Source organism: Schistocerca serialis, chromosome 10 (assembly GCF_023864345.2).
Source record: "Schistocerca serialis cubense isolate TAMUIC-IGC-003099 chromosome 10, iqSchSeri2.2, whole genome shotgun sequence".
Taxonomy (NCBI): domain Eukaryota; kingdom Metazoa; phylum Arthropoda; class Insecta; order Orthoptera; family Acrididae; genus Schistocerca; species Schistocerca serialis.
Window position 1 is genome coordinate 222039880 of NC_064647.1, and position 16303 is coordinate 222056182.

Here is a 16303-nt window from a genome sequence, read left to right on the forward strand (position 1 = left end):
CGTTAATGTGCGAGAAATAGTCTGCCACAATGTTGTCGGCACCATGGATGTGAGGCACATCTGTTGAACGAAAACTGGCATGTAAACTCCATATGGCGGGCCTGGCGGGGGGAACATGAATCGCTGATTTTGTAGAAAGCTGCCACGAGAGGTTTATGGTCGGTGTATATGGTGAATTGCCTGCCCTCAACGAAAGGGCGGAAGTGCCTGACACTTTCATACATTGCGAGGAGTTCCCTGTCGTATGCACTCCAATGAGTTTGACTCGTGTGTAGGTTTTGTGAGAAAGAAACATAGTGGCTGCCAATGACCCTTCACTCTCTGATGCAGTGCTGCACCAATTGCAACTTGGCTTGCGTCCACTACTATGGCTAGCTGAGCTCCTGGCGCATGGTGTGTAAGCCCCACAGCATTGTGAAGGCTGTTTTGCAGTGCCTTGAAAGCAGAATCCATCTCGGGTGTCCATGGGAGTGTCCGGCCAAGGCATTGTTCAGTGGCATCTGGATTGCCGCCGTTCCAGGGAGGTGGTGACGATAGAAATTAATCATTCCTAGGAATCGTCAGAGATCGTGGTAGTTTTGAGGCTGTGGTAGGGTACACAATAACTCCAAATGCCCTGAGCTGACACTTTATAACCCAGGAAGGTCACCATGGGTTACCCACACACACACCTGTCCTTGTTAAGTGTTATTCCATGAGCACTATGCCTGCTTTGCACCTCGTTTATGCTTTGCACCTCATTTACGCGTTTCTGATGGTCAGAAACATTCCCCGAAAACACCAGAATATCGTCTAAATAGGCGAAACGATATGGTAGCCTTCTTAGCACGCTGCCCAGAAACTGTTGCCATGTTTGGGCAGCATTTTTCAGCCCGAATGTCATCACCAAAAAGTCAAACATCCCGAATGGAGTTGTCACTGCAGTCTTTGTCCTGCTCTGCCATTGGGACCTGATTATAAGTCTTATGGCAGTCTAAAACACTGAATATGGGCGCCCCGGGCAGTGAATGTGTGAAATACTGTATATGTGGCACAGGGTATCCGTCCAGAACAGTTGGGGCATTCAAAGCTCGATAATCACCGCACGGGCGCCATGACCCATTCTTTTTACGGATGAGGTGCAGAGGAGAGGACTACGGACTGTTGAATGGCTGTATAGTTCCTTCTTGTAGCTTCTCGTTGCAAATGGTCTCGGTTTCCCAAAAGTGATCAGGTGCAAGCCTGCGAACATGTGAGGAGACTGGTGGGCCTGAAGTTGTAGTGGTGCACCGTCTCATGCTTCGCCCTGTTCTTTCTTGTTCCGTGTTGTGGCTTGTGGTTGAAAGAGTAGGAGCCTGTTGTTGTGCCGTCAACTGTTTTGATGTCATTGGAGCCATCTGCAGGTCAGATTCCTTCATTGCTGTGGTGTCCTCCCAGGTGGGTGCGCAGTGGTCATCTACTCTCGGTTCTGCATGAGAGGTCGGACGTCCTTGTATTCCCGGGATAATCCATGCATTGGCAGAATGGACGGATTGTGACTTGCATAAATCTGCAGACAGTGCATGTTTTGCCAGGAAATCAGCACCTAGTATAGGTTGGTCGATATCTGCCATAACAAAGGTCCAATTGCATTTTTCTGGTAGCCCAATGTCCACTGCCAATGTTTCCTGTCCATATTTGTGGATGATTGAATTGTTGACTGCTTTCAAAGTGGTCTCTTCGGCACGTTTGTCTGAAGGGAAGAAATTTACAGGCAGAGTGCTGACATCTGAGCCGGTGTCGACCAAAAACATCCATCCTGTAGAGCAGTAAGGAACGAAAAGTCTTTGTGAAGCTGCGTACCTTACAGCTGTGGGAGAAGTCGATCAGCATAATGTAGGCTCATGCTGAAACGGGGGTTTTCTCCTCCCATGCATCTGTGAGTTTAGGCTCAGTTGTTTGTTTTCTGGCTCTCTCTCTCTCTCTCTCTCTCTCTCTCTCTCTCTCTCTGTGTGTGTGTGTGTGTGTGTGTGTGTGTGTGTGTGTGTGTGTGTGTGTGTGTGTGTGTGTCATGCAGGGAGTGCGCTCTATCGGCCACTTGCAGCAACTCGCTTAATGGCCGGCCCTCGAAAGCAGTTAAGGACACCTGCGGAGGTAACTGCTGTTGCCAGATGTGCACAAGTAATCTGTCTGAGAACACAGAAGGGTCCACCATAGCATTTAAATGCCGGTAAAAGTCTGAAGGCGACCTGTCACCACGTTTCTCGTCGTACAGGAGCTGTGTTATCTGCCAGTCCACAGGTTTTGTGAAATGCGAAATTAACGCCGACTTGAGGGTGGCGTAGGCTTGTTGTGGTGGTGGTGGTTGCATAATTATATCTGATACCACTGATGAAGCACGTTGATCCAGGTTGCATATCACTAGCGTGAACTGTTCAAAATCGACTATTTGTTTTCCATAATAGCGAACCAAATTTCTGGATGTTCGGGAACGAAAAGTGGGGGCCGAATTTGTAATCGCAACGCGGGTGGGCCACAAGAGCCGGCGAACGGAAAGTTTGAAACTCGTGGTAGCAGCATCGATGCGGGTGATGAAAATTGGAGCACATTTGGTCTGATATTAGCGTGTCCTGCGGGCTGGTTGTGCGAGGCAATATCCAGGAACTGCCGGTACACACGGCGCAGTTGGAAACATAATGTCGTGGACGAAGTCGGTATTGGATGTAGGAATCCGTGGCACTGTGAACTGAGGGATTTGCTGCATCGTGTCGAGCTTTTTTTTGATATTCTGGATGACGCCGTCGATGTCGCGGAAGAGGTTGTGTGCAGATGACCTGTCAATAAGAGACAGTGCGGAAAATAGCTAAAGAAACTTGTCTACTGTCACACTACTTAGTTACGGGGTAATTTCACTATATAAAGGGAAACCCTTGTGTGGATTTTATACTGGGAATAATCACTTCTATTGTACCGCACAAATGCAATACATACATACGTTAATGTGGGAAATGAATACTGATTGTCTCCTCCAAAGAACCTCACTCGCAAGGAGAATGTTTGTGTCCTGTCGACTGTAGACTTATCACTCCCACATGTATATTGCAGCATCCACCAGTGGGGAAATTGACCTGGCCATCCTGAAAGTACTTTTTGGCAAAGAACTCTGTTCTCACATTCAAGAACTTTTACCAGAAAAAGTTCCAATGCAGTGATACAGAATGGCAAGTTCAAAGAATAGATAAGATATGCTCACTGGACCAAATTGGAAAGCTCACTCTCATTGGAGGTGATGTAAAAAGAATCTGCAATGACACTTGAAAATGTATGGATACCCACTTAAAGCATGTTGTTAATGTTAATTATGTAGTTTACTTGCCAGGTATAAATATTAGAATATCCAATTTGTGCTTCATGCTGTAGTAACTGTTACCTCTTAAGTTAGCTTGGAGCTCTTGTGAGGTGACAGAGGTTTTCGTTTCAGGTTTTGCACCACAGTGCAATACAACCAAACTGCACTGCCATGAGGACATCCCATTTCTGTCTGCCTGTCAGCTCAGACTGGAACACTTGTGATATGTATGGAAAATGCAGGTACAGTCTTGTCCCATGTTGCAAGGGTGTTTGTGGTGTGCTGTGAAATGGTGAACCTACCTTCTATGCTTCCATATTTTTGCTCACCATTGTGCAGTAGCTGACATCTTAGCTCAGACATTGCCTGTGTTCTGTGGCTGATTGCTGGTAGTGTGTCGAAGTAGTATTGGGTGAACTGTTGAATAATCTGTTCGTGTAACTAGACTGAATGTGATTAGTGTTTGGATGGAATGTTTGTTGAGAGTAACTAAAGGCTATTTTGAAAACATTGTGTGGTTTGTACTGTATTTCTTACAGCATTTATAGCTGTGTATTTCTGCTGGTAATAATTTTACTCTTACAGTTAACCAAAAATTTTTAAGGGTCATAGTTGTGCTGTTGAACATGAGAATTGCAGGTAAAATGCATGTTAGCTGTATTGTTCTTCCTGAATTTTTTGTGCATGTGCCACTCATTTCCAAAGCTTCCTATCTTGTTACAGAGTATATTCTTCAGCATTTACGCTCATTGTAGTCCTGTCTCCTTATTCATTCCTCACCTGCTCTGTCTTGTTTATGCTCTTGCAATTGGTCTTCATCTACATTTTGCCCATTCCAGAGCTGCTCATGGTAGCATTTGTTTTGCCATTCTTTTAAGATGACCAAACCATTTCAGCCCATTTAACTCGGTTTTCTTTGAGATTGATCTGAAGTTCCATTCTTAGACTTCTTATTTTGTCCCAACTCATCTTAGCTAGAATCCCTCAGAAAAAGTGCATTTGACTCAGATCTTTATTTGTCCTGAAGCAGCATTCTGATCCACAGATCAAAATTAGTAGACAATAATTGTATACTATGATTTTCATTGTAGTTATTTGCCTGATACACAATAAACAAAATTATGACCATTTTTCTGCCCTGTCTGAAATTTTTTGTATGTGGTTTCCTATCCTGGTTTGTTTGCTTTGTAGATATTTGAGAGTATATACTTCAATAACTTGTCCATTACAACCATAAACCTTCAGTTTCCCTGCTGATTTTCATTACCTGACTTTTTATCTTTATTTTCATGCCTACTTCAGCATCCTCAGGGGGTCCACAACTCTTTTGTGGAGAAGTGCGTGGCGAGCACGGGGCCCCGAGCAATTGCAGCTTTCCTTCTTTCCAGGGCTGCATTTCCTTCCCCTTCACCATTTGCTTCTTCACCCCCCCCCCCTCTCTCTCTCTCTCTCTCTCTCTCTCTCTCTCTCTCTCTCTCTCTCTCTCTCTCTCTCTCTCTCTCTCTCTCGGTGTCCTTGCTTATGTTGGCCCCCAACTATCCTCCTGGTTCTGTTGGTTTTACAATTTTGCTTTGTTGCGTAATCACCTCCTTCTTTTGGCACTCCCTGGTCCCCCTCTGGGGTTTGAACTCCATCACTAAATTTCTCTTCCGTAGTGTGAGCCATTTGGGGAAGAGGACCTTACCTAGTGTCTCCGACGTGTGCCCTCCTAGTACATTCCACCTTTTCTTTCACGTTGTTGTCTGATGCTAGGCTGCATTGCCAGCACAGTAGCCAGCCCATGTGGTGGGGTTGCTATGTACCCTTTTGGTTGAGCCCCCTGAACACACAGGGATCACACTTCTGATACCTGAGCTGTGACCTCCTCATGCAAGCCTCGGAGTGGTTGCTCGTCATCATGGAGCGTTGCAACTCCCGGCAATGGCCGCCATGCTAGACGGCCCTTGCTGTGGCTGGGTGGCGCCCGTGAGGAGAGCCCCAGATCGGAGTGGGTGGTATCAGGGCGGATGCTATGCAAATGAAATGCATACGGGTCCAGAACTCTGGCCGTTCTTCTGCGGCCATCTTTGTGTGGAAATGATTCTTTGAGTGTTGCTTCTCTTGCCCCTTTGGCCTTCCTTTCCATGGCTACCCCCTGGGAAGAGGGTCAGGCCTGTCGGGTACGGGCGAAACCTTTCCCCCGTTATCTGGTTTGCACCAGGACTGAGGTGGATACTTTCACCAATACCAAACCTTTATTCCTTGTGGAACACATTCAAGACATGTTTGGCAAAGTGGACTCCCTGAGCAAGATGCGGTCATGTTAGTTGCTGATCAAAACTGCTTCAGCTGCCCAGTCTGTGGCCTTTTGTGCGTGTACCCATCTTGGCACAATTCCTGTGTCCATTACCCCCCACCAGTCTCTAAATATGGTTAAAGGTGTGATTTTTCACAGGGACCTCAACTTTCAAACTGATGAGGAACTTTGGGACAATCTCGGACGGCAGGGTGTTCACAATCGCATTGATACTGGTGCCTTTATCCTGGCCTTTGAAGGGGATACCCTCCCTGAGAAAGTAAAGATTATGGTCTATCGATGTGATATGAAGCCCTACATCCCACTTCATATGAGGTGTTTTAAGTGCTTGCGTTTTGGACATGTCTTCCAGCTGTTCGCAGGCCCCTCTCTGTAGTGACTGTGGACGTGGACATGGACGTCCACTCCATGAGGGGAGTCCTGAGGGGAATCCCTGTGTTCCCCCTCCTGTATGTGTTAATTGTCATGGCAATCATTCTCCACGTTCACCAGATTGCCCAGTATATAAGAAGGAAAAGAAGAAACAGGAGTATAAGTCCCTTGATCGTTTAACCTACACAGCGGCTCGTAAGAAGTATACACGTCTCCACCCTGTCCATGACATCTAGTTACGCTATAGTTACATCTTCACCCCTTCCTCCCCCTTCCTTACCCCAATCCTGGAGAGAAGTCTTCCAAAGTAAGAGTGATTTCAGGTGTGCCGCAGGGGAGTGTCATAGGACCGTTGCTATTCACAGTATACATAAATGACCTTGTGGATGACATCGGAAGTTCACTGAGGCTTTTTGTGGATGATGCTGTGGTATATCGAGAGGTTGTAACAATGGTAAATTGTACTGAAATGCAGGAGGATCTGCAGCGAATTGACACATGGTGCAGGGAATGGCAATTGAATCTCAATGTAGACAAGTGTAATGTGCTGCGAATACACAGAAAGATAGATCCTTTATCATTTAGCTACAAAATAGCAGGTCAGCAACTGGAAGCAGTTAATACCATAAATTATCTGGGAGTACGCATTAGGAGTGATTTAAAATGGAATGATCATATAATGTTGATCGTCGGTAAAGCAGATGCCAGACTGAGATTCATTGGAAGAATCCTAAGGAAATGCAATCCGAAAAGAAAGGAAGTAGGTTACAGTACGCTTGTTCGCCCACTGCTTGAATACTGCTCAGCAGTGTGGGATCCGTACCAGGTAGGGTTGATAGAAGATATAGAGAAGATCCAACGGAGAGCAGCACGCTTCGTTACAGGATCATTTAGTAATCGCGAAAGCGTTACGGGGATGATAGATAAACTCCAGTGGAAGACTCTGCAGGAGAGACGCTCAGTAGCTCGGTACGGGCTTTTGTCAAAGTTTCAAGAACATACCTTCACTGAAGAGTCAAGCAGTATATTGCTCCCTCCTACGTATATCTCGCGAAGAGACCATGAGGATAAAATCAGAGAGATTAGAGCCCACACAGAGGCATACCGACAATCCTTCTTTCCACGAACAATACGAGAATGGAATAGATGGGAGAACCTATAGAGGTACTCAAGGTACCCTCCGCCACACACCGTCAGGTGGCTTGCAGAGTATGGATGTAGATGTAGATGTAGATGTAGACCCCTGTCTTCACCGAGTGAGGTGGCGCAGTGGTTAGACACTGGACTCGCATTTGGGAGGATGACGGTTCAATCCCGCGTCCGGCCATCCTGATTTAGGTTTTCAGTGATTTCCCTAAATCGCTCCAGGCAAATGCCGAGATGGTTCCTTTCAAACGGCACGGCCAACTTCCTTCCCCGTCCTTCCCTAATTCGATGAGACCGATGACCTCGCTGTCTGGTCTCCTTCCCCAAAAACAACCAACCAACCAACCAACCCTTGTCTTCCCCCGCTCCCCTGCAGCTTCCCCACTTTCTCTGGGCACTGCTCCCCCTTCCCAGGTGAAGAAGTGTCCCACTCCTTCGGCGTCTGCTGGTCAAGGGCGCCCCTCCCGGGATGCCCATTCCCGGCACCTTCCACGCCAAAGGTCTGCTGCCGCGTGATGACCGCGAGAACCGCGGTCTGTCGGCCCCACATCGCACGATCTCTTTCTGTTCCCGATCTTGCTGCAGCTGGCTCCTTACGCCACACAGCCCTCCTCGATCTCAACCAGGAAAGAAGAAGAAACATAAGTCCAGGTACAAAGAGCCTCTGGTGTCACCAGAGGTTCTATCCCCGGCTTCACCACCAGATTCTGACCTGTCATTCGTGGATGTCACCCCCCTGCTTGTCGGTGACGGGTGGTGACCCGGCAGTATGACTGGCTTTAGCCTGTTCAACCCCCATTTCAATCATCGTTCTGTGGTTATCCACTGGAATTGTAATGGATACTATAGTCACCTTCTAGAATTGAAATCCCTTATTTCATCTTAATCTGCTGCTTGTGTGGTTCTACAGGAGTCTTATTTTAGTGATGATCTCTCACCAACCCTCTGTGGGTTCTGTGTTTTGTGTCGAAATGGGGTCAGACCCCTGCGGGCTTCTGGTGGCGTTTTTACTTTGGTCCGTACAGACATTGCTAGAATGTGGATTCCACTTCAAACTACATTGGAAGCGGTTGCTGTTAGGGTCCACCTGGACTCTGAGGTCACAGTTTGCAATCTTTATCTCCATCCTGACAGGACTCTTACACCTGCTTCCTTAACTGCCCTTCTACAGCAACTTCCTCCTCCCTTCCCCCTCCTCGGGGATTTTAATGCTCATCATCCCTTGCGGGGCAGTGCATTTCCATCTAGACGAGGTCTTCTCTTAGATAAGTTTATTACAGACCACGACTTGTGCCTTCTTATTGATGGCTCCCCTACTCATTTCAGTGCCGGTCATGGTACCTTTTCTGCCATTAATCTTTCTTTCTTCTCTCTCACTCCTCCTGATGGGCAGGTTTCCTCATTGGTCTTTCCAACGCATTGATTGGTCTCTCTACACTGCACAGGTCGTGTTTTCTCCCTCTTTGTTGGGCTGTATTGATGAGGTCCTCCGTGACGTGTCTGATGCGATTGTTCACGCTGCTAGCCTTGCTGCACCGCACTCATCTGGACCATTTAGTCGCCAACAAGTCCCATGGTGGAGTACAGCCATTGCCATCTGTGATCGCCGTTGAGTTTTCAACACCTTAAGAGGCACCCATCCATTGCCAGCCTTATTACCTTTAAGCGCCTTCGCACTAAAGCCCGTTATTTAATCAAACAGAGCAAGGGGATATGTTGGGCTACACTTCGCTCTCTCCAAGGTTGCCATCGGCAGTCCACCCTTCCCGGCCTTCACCTCCCAGGTGGCCTTTGTACTGACCCATTGATTGCTTTCCTTCATCGGAAACAGCGGGCCGAAGCTTCCACCTTATGCTTTACCCCTTGTGAGTCACAATCTTACAACGAACCTTGTACTGAATGGGAATTTCTCTCCGCACTTTCTTCTTCTCGTGATACGGCCCCTAGCCCAGACACCAGACACCATTCATAACCAACTGCTTCAACATCTTAGTGCTCCACAATGGCAACATCTTCTCCGGGTGTTTAACCGTATCGGGCTCCAGGGTGACTTCCCTTCTCAGTGGAGGGATAGCATCGTGGTTCCTGTCCTTAAGCCTGGTAAGAACCCCCTATTTGTTGACAGCTATCGGCCAAATAGTGTGACCAATGTTGTTTGTAAGTTACTTGAACAGATGGTAGCCAGTCGGCTCAATTGGGTCCTCGAATCTTGGGATCTATTGTCCCCTTACCAGTGTGGCTTCCGAGAGTGACGATCTCCAATCGATCATTTACTTCGCTTGGAATCTGCAGTGTGGCAGGCTTTTTCCCAGTGCCGCCATTTGGTTGCAGTATTTTTTGACCTACGCAAGGCCTTTGACACAGCCTGGCGCCATCACATCTTACTTACTCTTCATCAGTGGGGTCTTTGGGGCCCACTCCAGATATTTATCCGCCAGTTCCTGTTCTATCAGTCATTCAGGGTTCGGGTTGGTACTAATTTTAGTTCTCCATGGACCCAGGAGACAGGCATCCTACAGGGTTCTGTCTTGAGTGTCCTTTTCCTCATTGCTATCAGTGGACTTGTGGCCCCTGCACTGTATGTGGATGATTTCTGCGTTTGGGTTAGTTCCTCTTTGATGGCCTCTGCAGATCGGCAGCTACAGGGAGCTATACGGTGTGCCTCTGCATGGATCCTCTCGCATGGGTTTAAATTCTTTCCTTTAAAATCGTGTGTGGTCAACTTCTGTCGCCATAATACAATCCACCCTGATCCAGAGCTCTATCTCGATGCACGATGATTGCCTGTGGTCCCACAGTTTGGTTTCCTGGGTCTTCTTTTCGACAACAAGCTCACTTGGCTGCCCCATATCAAACTTCTGAAGGTAGGATGTTTCTGGAAACTTGATGTCGTTCGCTTCCTTGCCCGCTCCTCTTGGGGTGCGGACCGCTCCCTCCTTCTCCGTCTTCATCGTGCTCTAGTTCTGTCTCGCTTGGACTATGGTTGTCAAGTTTATGGTTTGGCTGCTCCTTCCACACTGCATGTGCTGGATCCAGTCCACCATCTTGGTATCCAGTTTACCACCAGTGCCTTCCCTACTAGCCCTGTTGATAGTCTCCTGGTTGAAGCTGGAATCCCCCCCCCCCCCCCCTTTTCTGTTGGACGGTTCCAGCTTGTGGTGTCTTATGCATTCACTGTCTGTTCCTCTCCCACTCATCCTTCTTGTTCTATCCTGTTCCAAGACCATGGAAGTCATCCACCTGATTCCCGCCCGAGGGCGGGTTTACCGGTTGGGCTCCACCTTGCGTCTCTTTGCCGTTATTTTCAGCTTCCTTTCTTGTCCTGTCTTCCTCGCTCCCTCCCCTCCAACCCCCTCACCCCCACCCCCCTCCCCCACCCCCGGTTAGTTCCTTGGTCTCTAATTTGGATGGATCTCCACTGAGGTCCGAAAGATTCCATCCCGCCGATGGTGTTCCATTCCTTTAACTGCCATATTTTATGCGAGTTTCGGGATGCTGTTGTTTTTTACACTGATGGCTCTAAATCTGCTGATCATGTGGGATATGCCTTAACGTCCTGTTGGCACCGAAAATCATCTGTTGCCACTTACATGTGGGGTGTTTACTGCGGAATTGATTGCAATTTCCCAGGCCCTTACCTTCATTAAACAGTCCCAACACAACTGCGTTTTGTCATGTACGGACTCAATGAGTGGCCTTCTGGCTATTGATCGGTGTTTTTTGTGCCATCCTTTGGTCTCTGCCATCCATGACCATCTCGCTGTTATTCACCATGCTTCTTGTTCCGTTGACTTCCTTTGGGTCCCTGGCCATTTGGGTATCCTGCATAATTAGCTCGCTGATTGTTTGGCTGGGGGAGCAGTCACTTATCCCTCATTTTCTGTAACCCTTCCTGCAGCGGATTTATGGCTTCACATCAAATCCCACTTCGCACATCATGGACCAACTCTTGGGAGGCTACTTCCCTGTCTAATAAACTCTGTGCGATTTAGATGACATCAGGCCCATGGCGTTCTTCCTTTCGCCTCTCCCGAAAGGACTCGACCACAGTGTCGTCTCCGCATTGGCCATACCAGGCTTACCCATGGTTTTCTTTTGTGTGATGAGCCACCCCAACTTTGTGGTTGTGGAGCCTTCCAGTCAGTAGCTCACATTTTAGTTGAATGCCCCCTTCTTTTAGCTCTGTGCGCCAAGTACAGACTCCGCCCGCACTTTACCTTTGATGTTGGCTGACGATTCCTGGAAAGTGGTTTTTATTCTCAGTTTTAAGGTTTTTAATCTCTCTCTGGTGTTGGGGCAGTGCGGTGAGTGGGTTTATTTTTTTTTAGGTTTCGTTAGTCTCCCTTTCCCATACGTACTTCTACATTCTAGTGGTTGCACCTTTTAAGTCGCAGGTGGTCTTGCTTCTGCTGCTTCAGCATAGCGTTGGGTTCGCTCTCTTGCTGACTTACCTCATTTTGTTTTTGTCATTGACATCATGACTGCCCTTTTACTTTTAGCCTTTCCTCATTTATTGTTCTGACTTTTCTGAGATGTCACACTATCGGAATGGACCACATTTGAAACAAGGGAGTGATGACCTTGCTGTTTGGTCCCTTAAACCCCAACCAACCAACCCACACATCTTCACCGTGCTCTAGTTTTGTCCAGACTCGAATTATGGTAGTCAGGTTTATGGTTCAGCAGTTCCTTCCACTTTGAAACCCCTTGACCCTGTCCATCATTATCGGATGCATCTGGCTATTAGTGCCTTTTGCACATAGTCCTGTTAGTCTCCACAGAGAAGCAGGGATACCCCTCCACAGATCCGACCGATCCAACTGTTTATTACGCAGTTGCCATTCGCCAATTCCCTGACCATCCTGTGTACCCTGTGCTCTTTGCCAATGAGGGATGCCTCCCTCCTAATACCCGCCCACGGGTGGTATGCCGGTTGGCATACATCTCAATATCCCCTGCCAGGATCTCTATCTGTGCTCACTGGACTGCACCCGGTGTCTTTCCTCCAGTACCCCTCCCCCCTTGGACAGTGCCTAGACCACGGATTAGGACCAATCTCTTCACGTCCACCACCGGCTTCGAGCACCACTTGTTGCCAGGATCATGTAGTATATTTACAGCAGAGCTTCTAGCCATTCACAGGGCCCTCCCTTTTTGTCTCTCAGGCCTCCTTCCATAGTGTTTCAATTTGTTCTGACTCCATGAGCAGCCTGCAGGCTATTGAACAACGCTACTCTCATCACCCCTTGGTCTCTGCCATCCATGACCTCCTCTTAGCCCTTGAGAGTCTCACCTGTTCAGTCGTCATTCTCTGGGTCCCAAGTCCACAGAATGAATTGGCTGACCATTTGGCTAGAAAAGCAGATACTTAACCCCCATTTCCTTTCACGATTCCAGCTGTGGATATGCAGATCTACGTCAAATCTCTCTTTGCCCAACAGTGGAATGCCATCTGGAGTGCTACTGCTAATAGTAATAAACTCCGCACAATCGAGGAGTCTACCGCAGTTTGGGGCACTTCTTTCCACCCCTCTCGGAAGGAATCCACTATTTTATGCCTTCTACGTATTGGCCATACATGGCTCACCCATTGTTTCCTGCTATGTAATGACTCACCCCCACAATGTGGTTGTGGTGTCAGACTGACGATATCTCTCATATTGGTGGCATGTCCCCTTCTTACGACCCTTCGTGCTTCCTTAAATTTAATATTAGCAGACAATCCATGGATGGTTGACCTGCTCCTCGGTTGGTGGGGGGGGGGGGGGGGGGTTGGTTTGGTTGCGACACTTTTTGCAGTCTTTACGGTGTGTGACCCCATGTGTGGCCACCCATCCTATGCCTCCTCATTTGATGATTCCTTTGATCATTAGTATAGGATGTGACCCTCTTAACTGTTACCTACTGGAGTCTGTTACCTTACAAGAATACTGAATAAAGATTATGTATATAAAAGGCCAAGATAACAGTAGTGGATGCTTTATTGCGACTGCCGGCAGGATTACCAGAGTTAGCAGAAATGCCACAACAATCCGCCGAGTATAAAGTGCTTTTAGTATGAGACAATCCCTATGAAATCCCCAAACCACCTTCCCTACCCTCTGGCTCCTACCCTTGTAACCGCCCCCGGTGTAAAACCTGTCCCATGCACCCTCCCACCACCACCTACTCCAGTCCTGTAACCCGGAAGGTGTACACGATCAAAGGCAGAGCCAGGTGTGAAAGCACCCACGTGATCTACCAACTGACCTGCCTACACTGTGACGCATTCTATGTGGGAATGACCAGCAACAAACTGTCCATTCGCATGAATGGACACAGGCAGACAGTGTTTGTTGGTAATGAGGATCACCCTGTGGCTAAACATGCCTTGGTGCACGGCCAGCACATCTTGGCACAGTGTTACACCGTCCGGGTTATCTGGATACTTCCCACTAACACCAACCTATCCGAACTCCGGAGATGGGAACTTGCTCTTCAATATATCCTCTCTTCCCGTTATCCACCAGGCCTCAATCTCCGCTAATTTCAAGTTGCCGCCACTCATACCTCACCTGTCATTCAACAACATCTTTGCCTCTGCACTTCTGCCTCGACTGACATCTCTGCCCAAACTCTTTGTCTTTAAATATGTCTGCTTGTGTCTGTATATGTGTGGATGGATATGTGTGTGTGTGCGCGAGTGTATACCCGTCCTTTTTTCCCCCTAAGGTAAGTCTTTCCGCTCCCGGGATTGGAATGACTCCTTACCCTCTCCCTTAAAACCCACATCCTTTCGTCTTTCCCTCTCCTTCCCTCTTTCCTGATGAGGCAACAGTTTGTTGCGAAAGCTTGAATTTTGTGTGTATGTTTGTGTTTGTTTGTGTGTCTGTCGACCTGCCAGCACTTTCATTTGGTAAGTCACATCATCTTTGTTTTTTTATATATATATATATATATATATATATATATATATATATATATATATATATATATATATATATATATATATATATATATATAAAATGTGTGTGAAAATTTTCCTGAACTAGAGAGATCAGTTCCAATGTGGGCAAAAATCATTAGTAATATTGAAAAAGGTGCCAACAATAAAGATCCTGCTGTTTTGAAATTGTGGAAAACCTTTTGTACCATAAACTTAGCACAAAAGACTGCTGGGCAGTGTGCATACCTAGCCAGTCAGTCGTAATATGGCACACGAACTTAGCATGGGGCCATGCAGGGATTGGGAAGTGCACAGAACTCATTGAGAGATACTGCTACTACCCCTGAATGAAACACCAAATTCAAGTAACAGTTAGGACTTGGGCTATATGCCAGAAAGCTTGTTTGTGTTTGTTTGTGTGTCTGTCGACCTGCCAGCACTTTCATTTGGTAAGTCACATCATCTTTGTTTTTAGATATATTTCCTACGTGGAATGTTTCCCTCTATTATAACCATATCATTAATTTGAACCCAACAATTACGTTTGTTATTGTCGCTGTTGCATCTCGAATTCTTTCCTGTCGTCTTATTTTCTCTTTCTGCGTTTACCAGTAGTCTCACTTTCTGTTCACCTTCCCTTTTTACCGTAATACAATTTTATCCCGCCTATATATACTCTATAATACGTAACCCACTTCCATACCATAACCAAAAAAAATTTTTATTTTGCGCTTTCAACAATACCGCTAACCGTTTCTAGTTCAATAACAGCTACCTTCACGTATTAAACAACCATTTCGGCTAGTTCGAATAACTTTTACTTTATTAACACTTCCGTTTTTCGTACATCACTGATCATTTTTAGCCGCTCTCCACCGGTTTTAACGTCATTATTTACAATTGTTAGCCCCATTTTCGTAATCTTTCACCACAACACCACGCCTTTTAATACATTTACACGTTTTTTCGAAATTTTCCCGAATTTCTCCGTCCTTTAACGTGTTTTAGCGGCAACACAACCACCTAAGCTTCATGCACATCGCTGTCTACCAACCCCAGTTCACCACAGGATCAACTTAACCAACACTTTTTCGCATTTTTTCATACCAGATCTCCAGTTATTTTCTAGTTCACCCTTATCTCTCCCCATATATTTTTATCTTTTATCTTTCATTTTCATTTCAACCTCATGTTACACTTTCCACCTTCTAATACCATGTCACCCTCACAACACCCACACAACGACCCCATTAAGTTTTATTTACATTCCCTCCGCAAACATGCCTTCACCCTAGCCAGATTACGCTCACATATTTTATTTTCTCAGGCTTGTCTGACATTTGGCATAACCCCCAAAGGCCTCACACTTAAAGTTCCCATCTCTGGCTGCAACCCTTCTTTCCATCAGTCCCTATACCAGTTCCAAACCGAACAATCCATTGCCCTCACCCACCTAATCCTTCACCTACACATCAACTCAGCCAATGAACACACCCGTCAACTCCTATCCTTAATAAAAGTCCTCAATCTTTCCTCTCCCACATCCACACCGGCTATTCAGAGCATCCTCCTCCAGGCCAACCGCAAATTAGAGCAGCATGCCACCCTTCACCTAAAAAAACTATCCAATCTCCTGGTTTCCCACCTCCGGAAAGGCAACTCACTCACCCTTCACAACCTTTCCAGCAAACCTCAACCACCTCTCATTGCACACAAACCCAGTCTCTCCCATCTACTCAATCTCCCACTTCCAGCTCCACTCCCTCCAAAACCTCAAAATTCCAAGCAACACAATCTGGCACCACAACACCCTAACTCAGTAGTTAACCTTTCCTCCAAACCTCTCTCCCAATCTGAAACCTCTGTCCTATCCAAAGGCCTCACCTTCAGCCCCACTCCCAGATTCAACCAAACAGCCCTCGTCAAAGATTTACTGTCCTACATTCGTACTCTCTGCTGGAAGTATCACTTTGCCACGAAGAAAAATGATCCTAATCCTACCCCTAATGATCCAACTCCCCAAGATACTATCCAAATTGAACCCTGCCTGGAACAGTTCCGTCCTCCGTCACAGCGGGACCCACCTCCTCTTCCTCAAAATCACCCTCTCCAAACCTTCCAGGAATTTCTGACTTCCAGCCTTGCCTCTCAATCCTTCTTAAAAAACCTTAATCCTACTCCCAACATCACCACTGCTGAAGCCCAGGCTATCGGTGATCTGAAGGCTGACCGGTCCATCATCATTCTTCCGGCGGAC

At 46.9% G+C, this 16303-nt stretch overlaps 1 protein-coding gene and 1 long non-coding RNA gene across 3 annotated transcripts in view; one reads left to right on the forward strand and one right to left on the reverse strand.

Annotated features, from left to right (window-relative positions):
• Positions 1-16303, reverse strand: part of LOC126425040 (transmembrane protein 50B) — a 515390-nt gene that overhangs the window by 98473 nt on the left and 400614 nt on the right. The gene's annotated exons all lie outside the window — the stretch shown is intronic.
• LOC126425043 (uncharacterized) overlaps positions 1-16303 on the forward strand; it is a 38505-nt gene that overhangs the window by 17104 nt on the left and 5098 nt on the right. Inside the window, exon 2 of the long non-coding RNA XR_007576254.1 lies at positions 3440-3549. This is a non-coding gene — a long non-coding RNA (uncharacterized LOC126425043). The remainder of the gene's footprint in view (positions 1-3439; positions 3550-16303) is intronic.